Genomic DNA, 9,951 nt, shown 5'->3' with positions numbered 1-9,951 from the left:
CCTGTCACTTGTTTTGGGTGACGGTTAATGGGTTAAATAATGGAACGATTATGTAATTATTTTATTTTATCTACTGCCTAAGACTGCCGTATGTGCCAACCTAGACGATAAACCATTGAGTACATACGTTATTTTTACGTTATTTTTACGTTATTTCATAATGTAGGAAAAAGACAAAAATATGTTAACTTGAGCGTAAATATCATGAATCTCAAAAAAACATGTTTTGGTCATTCTCCTGTGCTAACAACATAAGGTGCTTCAGTTAAAATGAGTTAAGTTAAAATATACTTAATGCAATTTATGTTTACCTTAAAAATAAGTCAATGTTCAGTTTTTAAATTATACTTTTTTAGAGAACAAATTGTGATTTATGACATGACATACATCCTTACACTTAAAAAAATACTTACTTACATAGATACCTATTGTAAATACAAAACTATATTTATCTGGTCGTTTCAAGATAGCGTTACCTATTTTTCTGTAAAATTTGACGAATAAAGAGTTATATTCAATAATTTTACTGTTTTATTCAATTAAAGTTTATGTTAGGACAACATATACCCCCCACAACAATAAAATGTTGCAGAATCTAGATAATCTTAGGCAAGTAACTAGTCGTGTAGTCACCTGTATTGTGGTAAAAAGCAACAACAGGTAAGTCAGCACAGTAAAACAATGAGTGAAGCGAAACTTGGAGCGGAAGTACCTAAGTACCAACTTAGTTGAGATAATATAGAGGAACTCAGTGAGAAAAAACGTGTTGCGTGGAGAAGACCGTTGTGAAGAACATCTATCTCTTCTGCTTTACAACAAACTATATAACTAACTATCAAACTTGGGACAGATAAGTCAGCTAATATGATAAACCTACTCACTAAAGAGTAATGGGTAAGTATACCTATGATATGGTTTCCATTACACTATTGCTAATGCTACCAAACATTGATAGTAGGTAGGTAAGTAATTATTAAACATCGCACATAAATACGTAGCAGGTAATCTAATACATCACACTACTGTTTGTTTTTATAAATTCGATCTCCTATCTATATGTATGTAAACGTTGAATAGTTAGTTCTAAAGTTACATATACACTAGTAGTACTTATACGAACATTAACTTGTCTATCTACCCGATTCTACTATCGCCCTTGCCTAATACTATAAACTACCTAAAGGAAAACGAAAACACAAGTTTTTCCACTTAACTACTTAAATAAAGAAGGCACTGGGCCTCAGCATTGCCCAATGTTATGCTAAGCAAGACCAGAAGAGGGGTATCAGGGAATGTTCGCAGTACTTTCAGTTTCGTTGCAGCCCGCACTACGCTTGCACGCATTGATTACGCAACGCACCTCGCCGCCGCCGCGCCGGTTTGACAGCCCGCATAATAACCGACCAACTGACACACTTTTAAAATTAAACTCGTATCTCAACTAATAAATAGGCATCCTTTATCAATGGTAATAATAGGAAAGAATTATTGGCACGAAATTACTCAGTTAACATAACGGGAAATTGAAGAAGTTACTTTTAAAAACATTGAAATTGTTAATTTTCCCGCCGTTTCATTGACAGTAAATAAGCTAGAAAATACCCAAAACTTTAGTCGGGCTTTCTTTTGTGGGGTGTTTTCTACGTTATGGATAAAATGGTGCACAGAAGACAGTGTTTTTAATGGTTTCAATAAGTGATGTGTTTTTTCAGTGAAGGATTTGATACGAAAGCACCATCTGTCGTAAAGTGAGTATACCATAGGCACCTACCCTATTATTTATTTGCACCTACTTACCTACACAATAATGCTTAACTTTTCTCAGTGTCACGCGTAATCGTCATTATTTATCTTTATAATCATCATCCACCAGAATTTTTTATTGCCCAGCCAGAGACTGCACTTCTGGACACCAAGGCCTAGAATAAGGCAGGCCCCACATTACTCTGTTATTATTATAAAATTCTTGATTTCAAATAACATTTTCAAAATACAAATGTGAACTTAATGCTAGAAGCATTCTCTACCAGTTCGGTACTGCCGACTATCTTATCTATGGTCCTAGCACCAGCGGGCTGTAGGGCGTCCCAAACCCATACTGCGTCTGCACTCCATCCACTTTCCTACTGGTTTAGTAGATTAGCAGGCAGGGGCTGCAGGCCATATTTTCTGAAGAACCAATCTACTAAACCTGTAGGGAAGTGGACGGGAATACTCAAGTACTGTAATAAAACCCTGAAAATAAATTGCTCTGTTATGGACCATTGTGATACTCATTTTCTAAAAATAAAGCCTTGTTTTGAGTGTTAGTTGCGGAGATACAGCTAAATATGATTAGGATAGCTAATATGATTAATACATGTTTTTCTTTGAAGTGGTTAATTGACTGGTCATCCTGTATCTTTGCAACTGCCAACCTAATTTTAATACTTACCTCTTACATGAGGTCAATCCACAGTTTGGCTGGTAGAAAATTCATTAAACTTTAGCATTAAGATAATTTTTTGTACACTTATTAATATTTGTGCAATAGAGAATCAAAAAAAACAAATAAATAAACGAAAGACCTTTTATAATCAATCAGATTTTTGTTATATGTATTATCCCGAACCTGGATATTATCTCCGGATTCGCTACCCTGCTGGCAACTGACAGTTACGTACGTAAGTATAGGTACACAAACTTATAATAATCATATTTATAACTAGCTGTTCCCGCGAGCTTCGCTTCGCCTTAAAATGTTTTCCCGCGGGAATTCCGGGATAAAAAGTAGCCTATGTTCTTTCTCAGGGTCTAGACCATCTGTATACCAAATTTCATTCAAATCCGTTCAGTAGTTTTGGTGTGAAAGAGTAACAGACAGAGACAGTTACTTTCACATTTATAATATTAGTTAGGATTATCATTCCCCTTTTACGTCAGGGTAGGGGGTTAAATTCGCAACGAGTAAAACCATAATGGGGTTACGAGGGCAGCTTGTAAATTATAAAGTTATACTAAAATGAGACTTTTGCAAATAAGCAATAAATAAAAAGTCTACTGCATAATCTATTGGCCAATGCCAAATCAAATTCGCTTTAGCTTCGAATAAGAAAAAGGAGAGTCACACGATTAAAAAAAGCTTATAGTTATAAAATGTCGTAACTTATAATTAGTTTTTTGCAAATCTGCCGGATGTGTGCTGTCTGCGTTAAACTAGAATAATTTAAAATTCAGCCAAGTTCTGTAAACTTTTAAACTGGTTCAATACCAAAATCGTACACGTGAATTAGTATAGCGCTGGTATTGCAGACGGGCCCAGCCCCCGTATTTTGTAACTTTTTGAGAGTTAGCAACCGGTGATAATTGGTATCAACTTAGAGACTTATTAACCGAAAACACCAAAAATCTTAGTGAAAGAAATATGCAAGAAGCCTACCAATATATCCTTACATTCAACATAAACGTTTGTGAAATCAGATAAGTCAGTAAATAGTTATTAATTAATAATGCTCTAAGTTGTCAGCCATTTTATCCCAAGCTTTATAAAAAGACTGAAGATTCGTGTGCTGATACAGCTCTCATACATGAAGTCTTCTATTATATTCTATTATCTGTAGGGATATAAGTACCTGCACCTGGCTCTCTCGAAAAATGGTACTAATGTGCTATGTCCAAGGTCTAAACTGCCTTCATAAGCTTGGACCATTTCCCACCACGCTGGTCCACTGCGGTTTAGTGGGTTCACAATATCTACATGTCTAAATCTAGATATGCAGGTTTCCTCACAATGTTTTCCTTCACCGTAAGATATACATTACCGATGCTATACATTGTACTTAAATTACAAAGAACTCATTGGTACCTATATGTCAGCGCCGGGATTCGAACCTCTCACGTGAGGTCTGCGCTCGAAGGGTCCGAGACTTAAGTTCGACAGTCACTTGCTCGACACACGATTTTTCGAAAAAAATATTTGTCGATCATTTTTGTTTCGAATGAACGATTTTTCGAAAAACTAAGTATACGAGGGGTCGCAAGTTCGATACAACTGTATTACTAAATACGGTTTTCCGATAAATTAAATGGAGATGGAATTCAATTAATGCAATAGTCACAAAAAATATCAAGAGGTTTAGAATTTCAAAGAATAAATAATGCATAATATAACAAAATTTAAAGTTTAATTAAAAATACAATTTAATCAAACTGCGTTTCCGCATAGAGTAAAAACTACATAAACAAAAATAAAATGTCAGGAAATTTAAATAATTATAAATGATTTACCTACTTAATAACTTTAAGTACTTATTTTATTTGATTATATTTACAAAATAAACCAATTCAATATACACAAAATACGAAAAAAAAAACACAAAACATATGAAATTATTATTTTTTTCAATGGCAAATATAAGCTAAACCTCTCAATAACTCAATCATACCAAGAGTGTCTTTTTGTGCCAAAATAGTTTTTACTTTTTCTTCCTTATTGGACTGTTTGGCTTTTTTTGGAAGGAGACACACTACTGTCATCTTGTGCTCGGGTCCGTTCCATTGTTAATTCCGTGTAATTAAACTTTAAATTTTGTTATATTATGCATTATTTATTCTTTGAAATTCTAAACCTCTTGATATTTTTTTGTGACAATTGCATTAATTGAATTCCACGTATACTTAATAGTTTTTCGAAAAATCGTTCATTCGAAACAAAAATGATCGACAAATAAATTTTTCGAAAAATCTTGTGTCGAGCAAGTGACTGTCGAACTTAAGTCTCGGGCCCCCGAACAACACCTCATTCGAGTCTTCATTTTTTGACCATGACTTTACCACTTTAAGAAGCTCACGAGCTTAGTGCTATTCTAAGTCCCGATACGATCTTTAATATCAATAAGTAGGATTATCCCATAATTTCAATGACTTAATAATGACTATTGTCCATGTTTGGAACATAAGTCTGCTGAGTCTGGGGACGACTGCTTGGCCTCAATTCATGTATACAGGGTGTTTGAAAAAGTGGTGTAAGCCGAAAGGGTGTGATGAAGCAAAACCATGTTGTGGATAGGTTTTAAAATTCGTAGGTAACGTGACTAAAAAAGTTATGATGGATAACCAAAATTCAGAAGTCGTGGGTACAACAAAGGTTCTTCAGAGTGATCCCCACCCTTTTTCAGCCTAATATGCGAAAGCATTTTCTATATAGGTACTTAGGCTTGTTTAACTCTATTGCTGGTTTAACGTTACCGCAAAAGACTACTGACGAAGCTAGAAATTCAAAATAAATTATGTCAATCTTTAATCTTCACCCACTTCTTATTAACCATGTATTAACCCAATCATGTCAGTGGATCAGTCGATAAAATGTCATCTTCTGCTCACAATCAATAAACTAATCGATTAACTTTCTGCATCCGGTCGATGGTTACGAAGTCGATTTAAATATTGAACTAGCCATCACTAATTAACAGTTTCAAAACCACTTCAAGACACTGCATTAGACACGGAAATAAAAAGTTTACGGTTTTATATTTGCTTTGTATGACAGTTAGGGTACTTTTAAGACTGATGTCTCTATTATCGATTGCCCGACGGTAGCAGGATAGCCATAGCCGCGAAACGACGGGAATTAGTTGGAATAGCCCTCTATATGTACCGCAATTAAAACTAAAAGTTTATTGCCAGTAACATCCAAATCCAAGAATTCTTCTCATCAGGTAAACAACCGATTGCCACACCAGCGGCCTCTACACAGAGCCATATTTAAGGCGAAACGCGACATAGTGACGTTTATCTACTTCGATAGCCAACCCGTAGGCAGCGGCAGCAGGGATACTTATGCAAAAAAGTAGTATAGCCTTCATCATCATCATCAACAGCCTATAGCAGTCCACTGCTGCTGGACGTAAGCCTCTCGCAAAGCACGCCACTGGATGCGATCTTTAGCTTTCCTATAAGTAGCCTTATTTTGCCGAAATTTTTTGACATATCCATACACATGCGACTTACTGGTCACAGGTTTGGTTTAGCGTAATCGTGAAAGATCGGCTTATGCACGGAGTTGCGACACTGCAGACGCCGACCGGCTTAACTCCTGCGAAGGCTGACAATGCTCTCGAAATTGGAAAATAAATTATATTTTACGTCAAAAATACGACATCAATTGGTTGTCTCGGGGTTTTCAATAAATGTTTATTGTAAAAAAGGGGGTATTTCAACTTTAAGTACAATAGGTATTTTAAAATACCTACGTTGTACGTATAAAGTTATTGTTCTGTGAGCCTATATAGTTTTGTGACTGCGTAATATTGGCAAATGTAGATTTTAAATTTCGCCATTCCTTTCTAAGTTTCCTATATTTAGTTACATATAGGTATTTCATCCAAAAAGTATATTATTATACTCGTATTGTAAAATTGTCCTGCGTAGATTTAAAAAGCGCGTAGATTTAAGCATTAACATTACACAATGATTTGTAGAAATCTATGGAATAACGAAATCCATTGCGGGTCCAACATTGACAGGTATGAGTGTGTACGGTGTGTACCGAAGTTACTGCACATCTATCAATTTACGCAATAAACTGCTTATTTTACAGGAACTCCTTTGTTAAATTTACGTTCAAGACACCGTCAGAAATTATTATTTTTAGGAATTTATATCAATGAACGTATCGAAGTTACATAGGTTAGTTTGTTAAGTCCTTATAGTTTTGTTTATAAGAGTAAACGAATGTTTTTTCACTTTTAAAAGTTGTCAAAGTTTTTAAATATAATAATAATTACGGCTCAATGCCTCAGTACTATGGAGTTTCGCACTGAAATCGGACCCGTTTAAGGAATGTGGCCGGCGAACGTCGAAAAATCGCAAGGTCCACACCGCATCTTACGTAAGTTTGTATACTTGCCTATATTTACTTGTACATTTTGCCTAGATCTGCTCTCCAAGTCTGTGCCCAAAGGATTACGAAAGTTGACGGCGCCAACGGCGATCTTAGCTATATGCTGAGTTCTTGTTCTTTTGTCAGATATTTAAAAGACGGAAAAGAATGGGTGAGAGTAATTCACGATAGTGATATTTCCGGCGTGATGCTGCCCTAACAACGACTACACTATATTCCCCGAAACTTCACATACCAACCAAAATTCGTATTGTAGACACAGTTAATAAAATTGGCCAATCGTGTATTGTATACTTACTACGTATACCCTATAGTTATAAGAGATCCTAGATTTCGGCAAATTGGGTATTTTTCTTCCCCCAACCGAAATAAACCTTCTATGTTATTAGGTAAGTATATACCATTTGGCCGAATCTAAATACCACAAGGTACCAAAAACAGAAAGTAATAGTTTTTTCCTTACGCTTATGTATTACGACATAATAAATAAGTATTATTTTATTACCTGAAGAAAAGGTGATATAAGCCATCAATTCGATATTGATATCATTACCAAACAATCCAATAACGTTGCTGTCTGTCATGTAATCGTGTCTTTCTGTCTGTCTGTCCGGGGGTCAAGAGTCAATAAGTGGAGGTGTGGTCAATTATCCGTGTAACATTTTTATTAACACTTTCACGAACACATTGTATCTGTGAATGTCATGCGATGTAGCGTTATGTTGTATAGTGGCGGTGCTTGATAGTGTTGTCGGAAGTAATTTAGGTAGGTAAAGGTACTTACCTATATTGACGATGGATGCAGAAGAAGTGTATGATTGCAGCAGCAAATACTTACAGGGTGTTGAAAATGGTGGTAGATAAAACAATACCAGAATTACCTTTGAGTCACTCACCCCTTAGGTACTTTATCACGTTTACAACCATCTGTATAATGTTCATTGTCGAAAAAAAATGGCTTGACCATCTTCTATCTTTTAAGCCTATCGCACTACACATCACTTTTTCCACGTCACCAAAGGTATAGGTAGAGGATGCTCCTAGCATTAAGTTCGCATTTGTACCAATTTACTTTGTGCAATAAATAATGTACCTATTAATAATAATAATTCCTTGAATTAAGGTCCAATCAGCAGACTATTAATTTTTCAGGTGTAAGATGCAATGTAGATAGATGTAAGTCTATTGAAAATATTATTATTTATTTGATTACCTACCTAAATTATATCATTGCTAGCGAGTTAAAAACATTGAGTACCTCTTGTAAGGCAATATTAAATCAACTTCACTGTACATGTTCAACGCTGTATTTCATGCAATGCGGTTATATCACAAAATAAAATGGTATTGTGTGACTGTGCGCCGTTGTAAAGGGCTCGGTTACTTGTTACATAGTTTTATTGTATTGAAAGCGGCGATGATTGGATGAGTTGCGTAGGTGAGACAAGTCGGTGAAAAAAATTAGGTGAAAAAAAATTGCTTCCGACTTGTTTGCTTTCTGTAGCTAAAATAAATGATTCGAGCTCGTTTTACAAGTGATCCCTATGACGTAGGATTTGAGGCTATTGAAGATTAAGCACTCGTACCCAATGGGTAGTTCCAATTCATTAATATTTTTTAACGAAGTCGGTCAACTATTAATTCATGGTTATGCTATTCTAACCCACTTCATCTTCATTCTGATGATGACCGCTCTATATCACCTAACCTGTATCCAAATTACGCATTGATAGCCGAGATTCGAACCGGCTTCAGCTTAAAATTAAACCAGTACTTAACATGAAATCTTCAGCTAAATTAACTACTCACCAGAAACCCGGACTTACAATAAACCAGCAAATCCAGCAGTCCAATCATTTGATTAAAAACACAACTCTATTAATACAAAGGTGCGAATAAATGCGGTCAGCCAGTTTCAATGTCGCTTGTATAATCGGAGGCAACAGAGAAAAGTGCCGTAACATTGCATCAGTGGACGGCGCCCGCGGGACGGACCCAGCTTGTTTACGTTGAGGAAGATCAGGGTTTATTGAGTATTCGAGTAACATTAAGTACCTTACCTACATATAAGTACGTAATTACTTTATTTTGAATTCTATGTAGACGTATGGAGATTATGAATTGGTAACTATTGGGAAAAAACTAGGTATAAGTAGAGAAAATAGGTCATGAATGGATTTGAGGCTTAGAGAGGCCATTTTAGAATGATCACTTTATCAATATTTAGGTAAAGACGGCGACTGAACACCAAGTCGAAAAATTTAATAGGTACTTGAACCCTTTTAAATTAAAAACAATTGATATACTTACGAAAATGGAATCATACAAGGGTATATTTTTTAAAATAATTAGGATCTTCAGGTACTTAATTAGTAAAATGAATATTAATTAAATTTAACCATACTGCCTCCGTCTAGCATAACGCTATCCATATAGCCGGCTGCGCGCGCGCACACTTTCTCCTCTTTGTCCGAAATGATGGGCGACGATGTAAGTGTGCCAGCCGGGCCTAGTCTTACCACTATTAATGTGCCTAATGTTTGTTTATTGTACGAAACAATGTGTTTTACGGGTAGCAACTCGTAATTTAGATGATAAAATGCTTTAGTGCCAATTTCTCCATACTCGGTTAGATTAGAGCATAACCAGGTATTAGTGGTTGACTTATGACACATCTGTCAAGAATTTTATATGGAGATGACGTATTATTGATAACCAATCCCTGGTCGGTTAGATAACCGACTATGGAGAAATTGGGGCTTAGTGTCAAAAACCGTAAGTAAACGTTTTAGCTTTGTCTAAACCATGTTTTTGCTGTTTAAGTTATCTTTTATAGGTCACTGAATGAAAATTGGTTACAGGAATGCTGAATGTCTTGTGTCAATTTCGTTTGAGTAATTAAGATTCAAGGTTGCAACACACATTAAGATACTTTTATTAATTGTGCATCTAAATAGACACAGATTCTAAAAAAGCAGGTCACTGATTTAATTTAAAAAGTGTTTCAATTCTTTGAAATGTAAATTTGGATGTTATGACGGTTTACGATATGTTATGATGATTATGAGAAT

The 9,951-nt window shown here is 35.4% G+C and overlaps 1 protein-coding gene across 1 annotated transcript in view; it reads left to right on the top strand.

Moving 5' to 3' along the window:
- Nucleotides 1-141: 141 nt before the first annotated feature.
- The window catches only part of LOC105392013 (pollen-specific leucine-rich repeat extensin-like protein 1), a 42,997-nt gene continuing 33,187 nt past the window's right edge, over nucleotides 142-9,951 (top strand). The window contains exon 1 of the mRNA XM_048627623.1: nucleotides 142-1,748. The gene's annotated coding sequence lies outside the window, so the exon portion shown is untranslated. The remainder of the gene's footprint in view (nucleotides 1,749-9,951) is intronic.

This window comes from Plutella xylostella, chromosome 19, assembly GCF_932276165.1.
Source record: "Plutella xylostella chromosome 19, ilPluXylo3.1, whole genome shotgun sequence".
In the NCBI taxonomy this organism is placed as follows: domain Eukaryota; kingdom Metazoa; phylum Arthropoda; class Insecta; order Lepidoptera; family Plutellidae; genus Plutella; species Plutella xylostella.
This window is presented reverse-complemented; position numbering and strand designations above follow the sequence as displayed.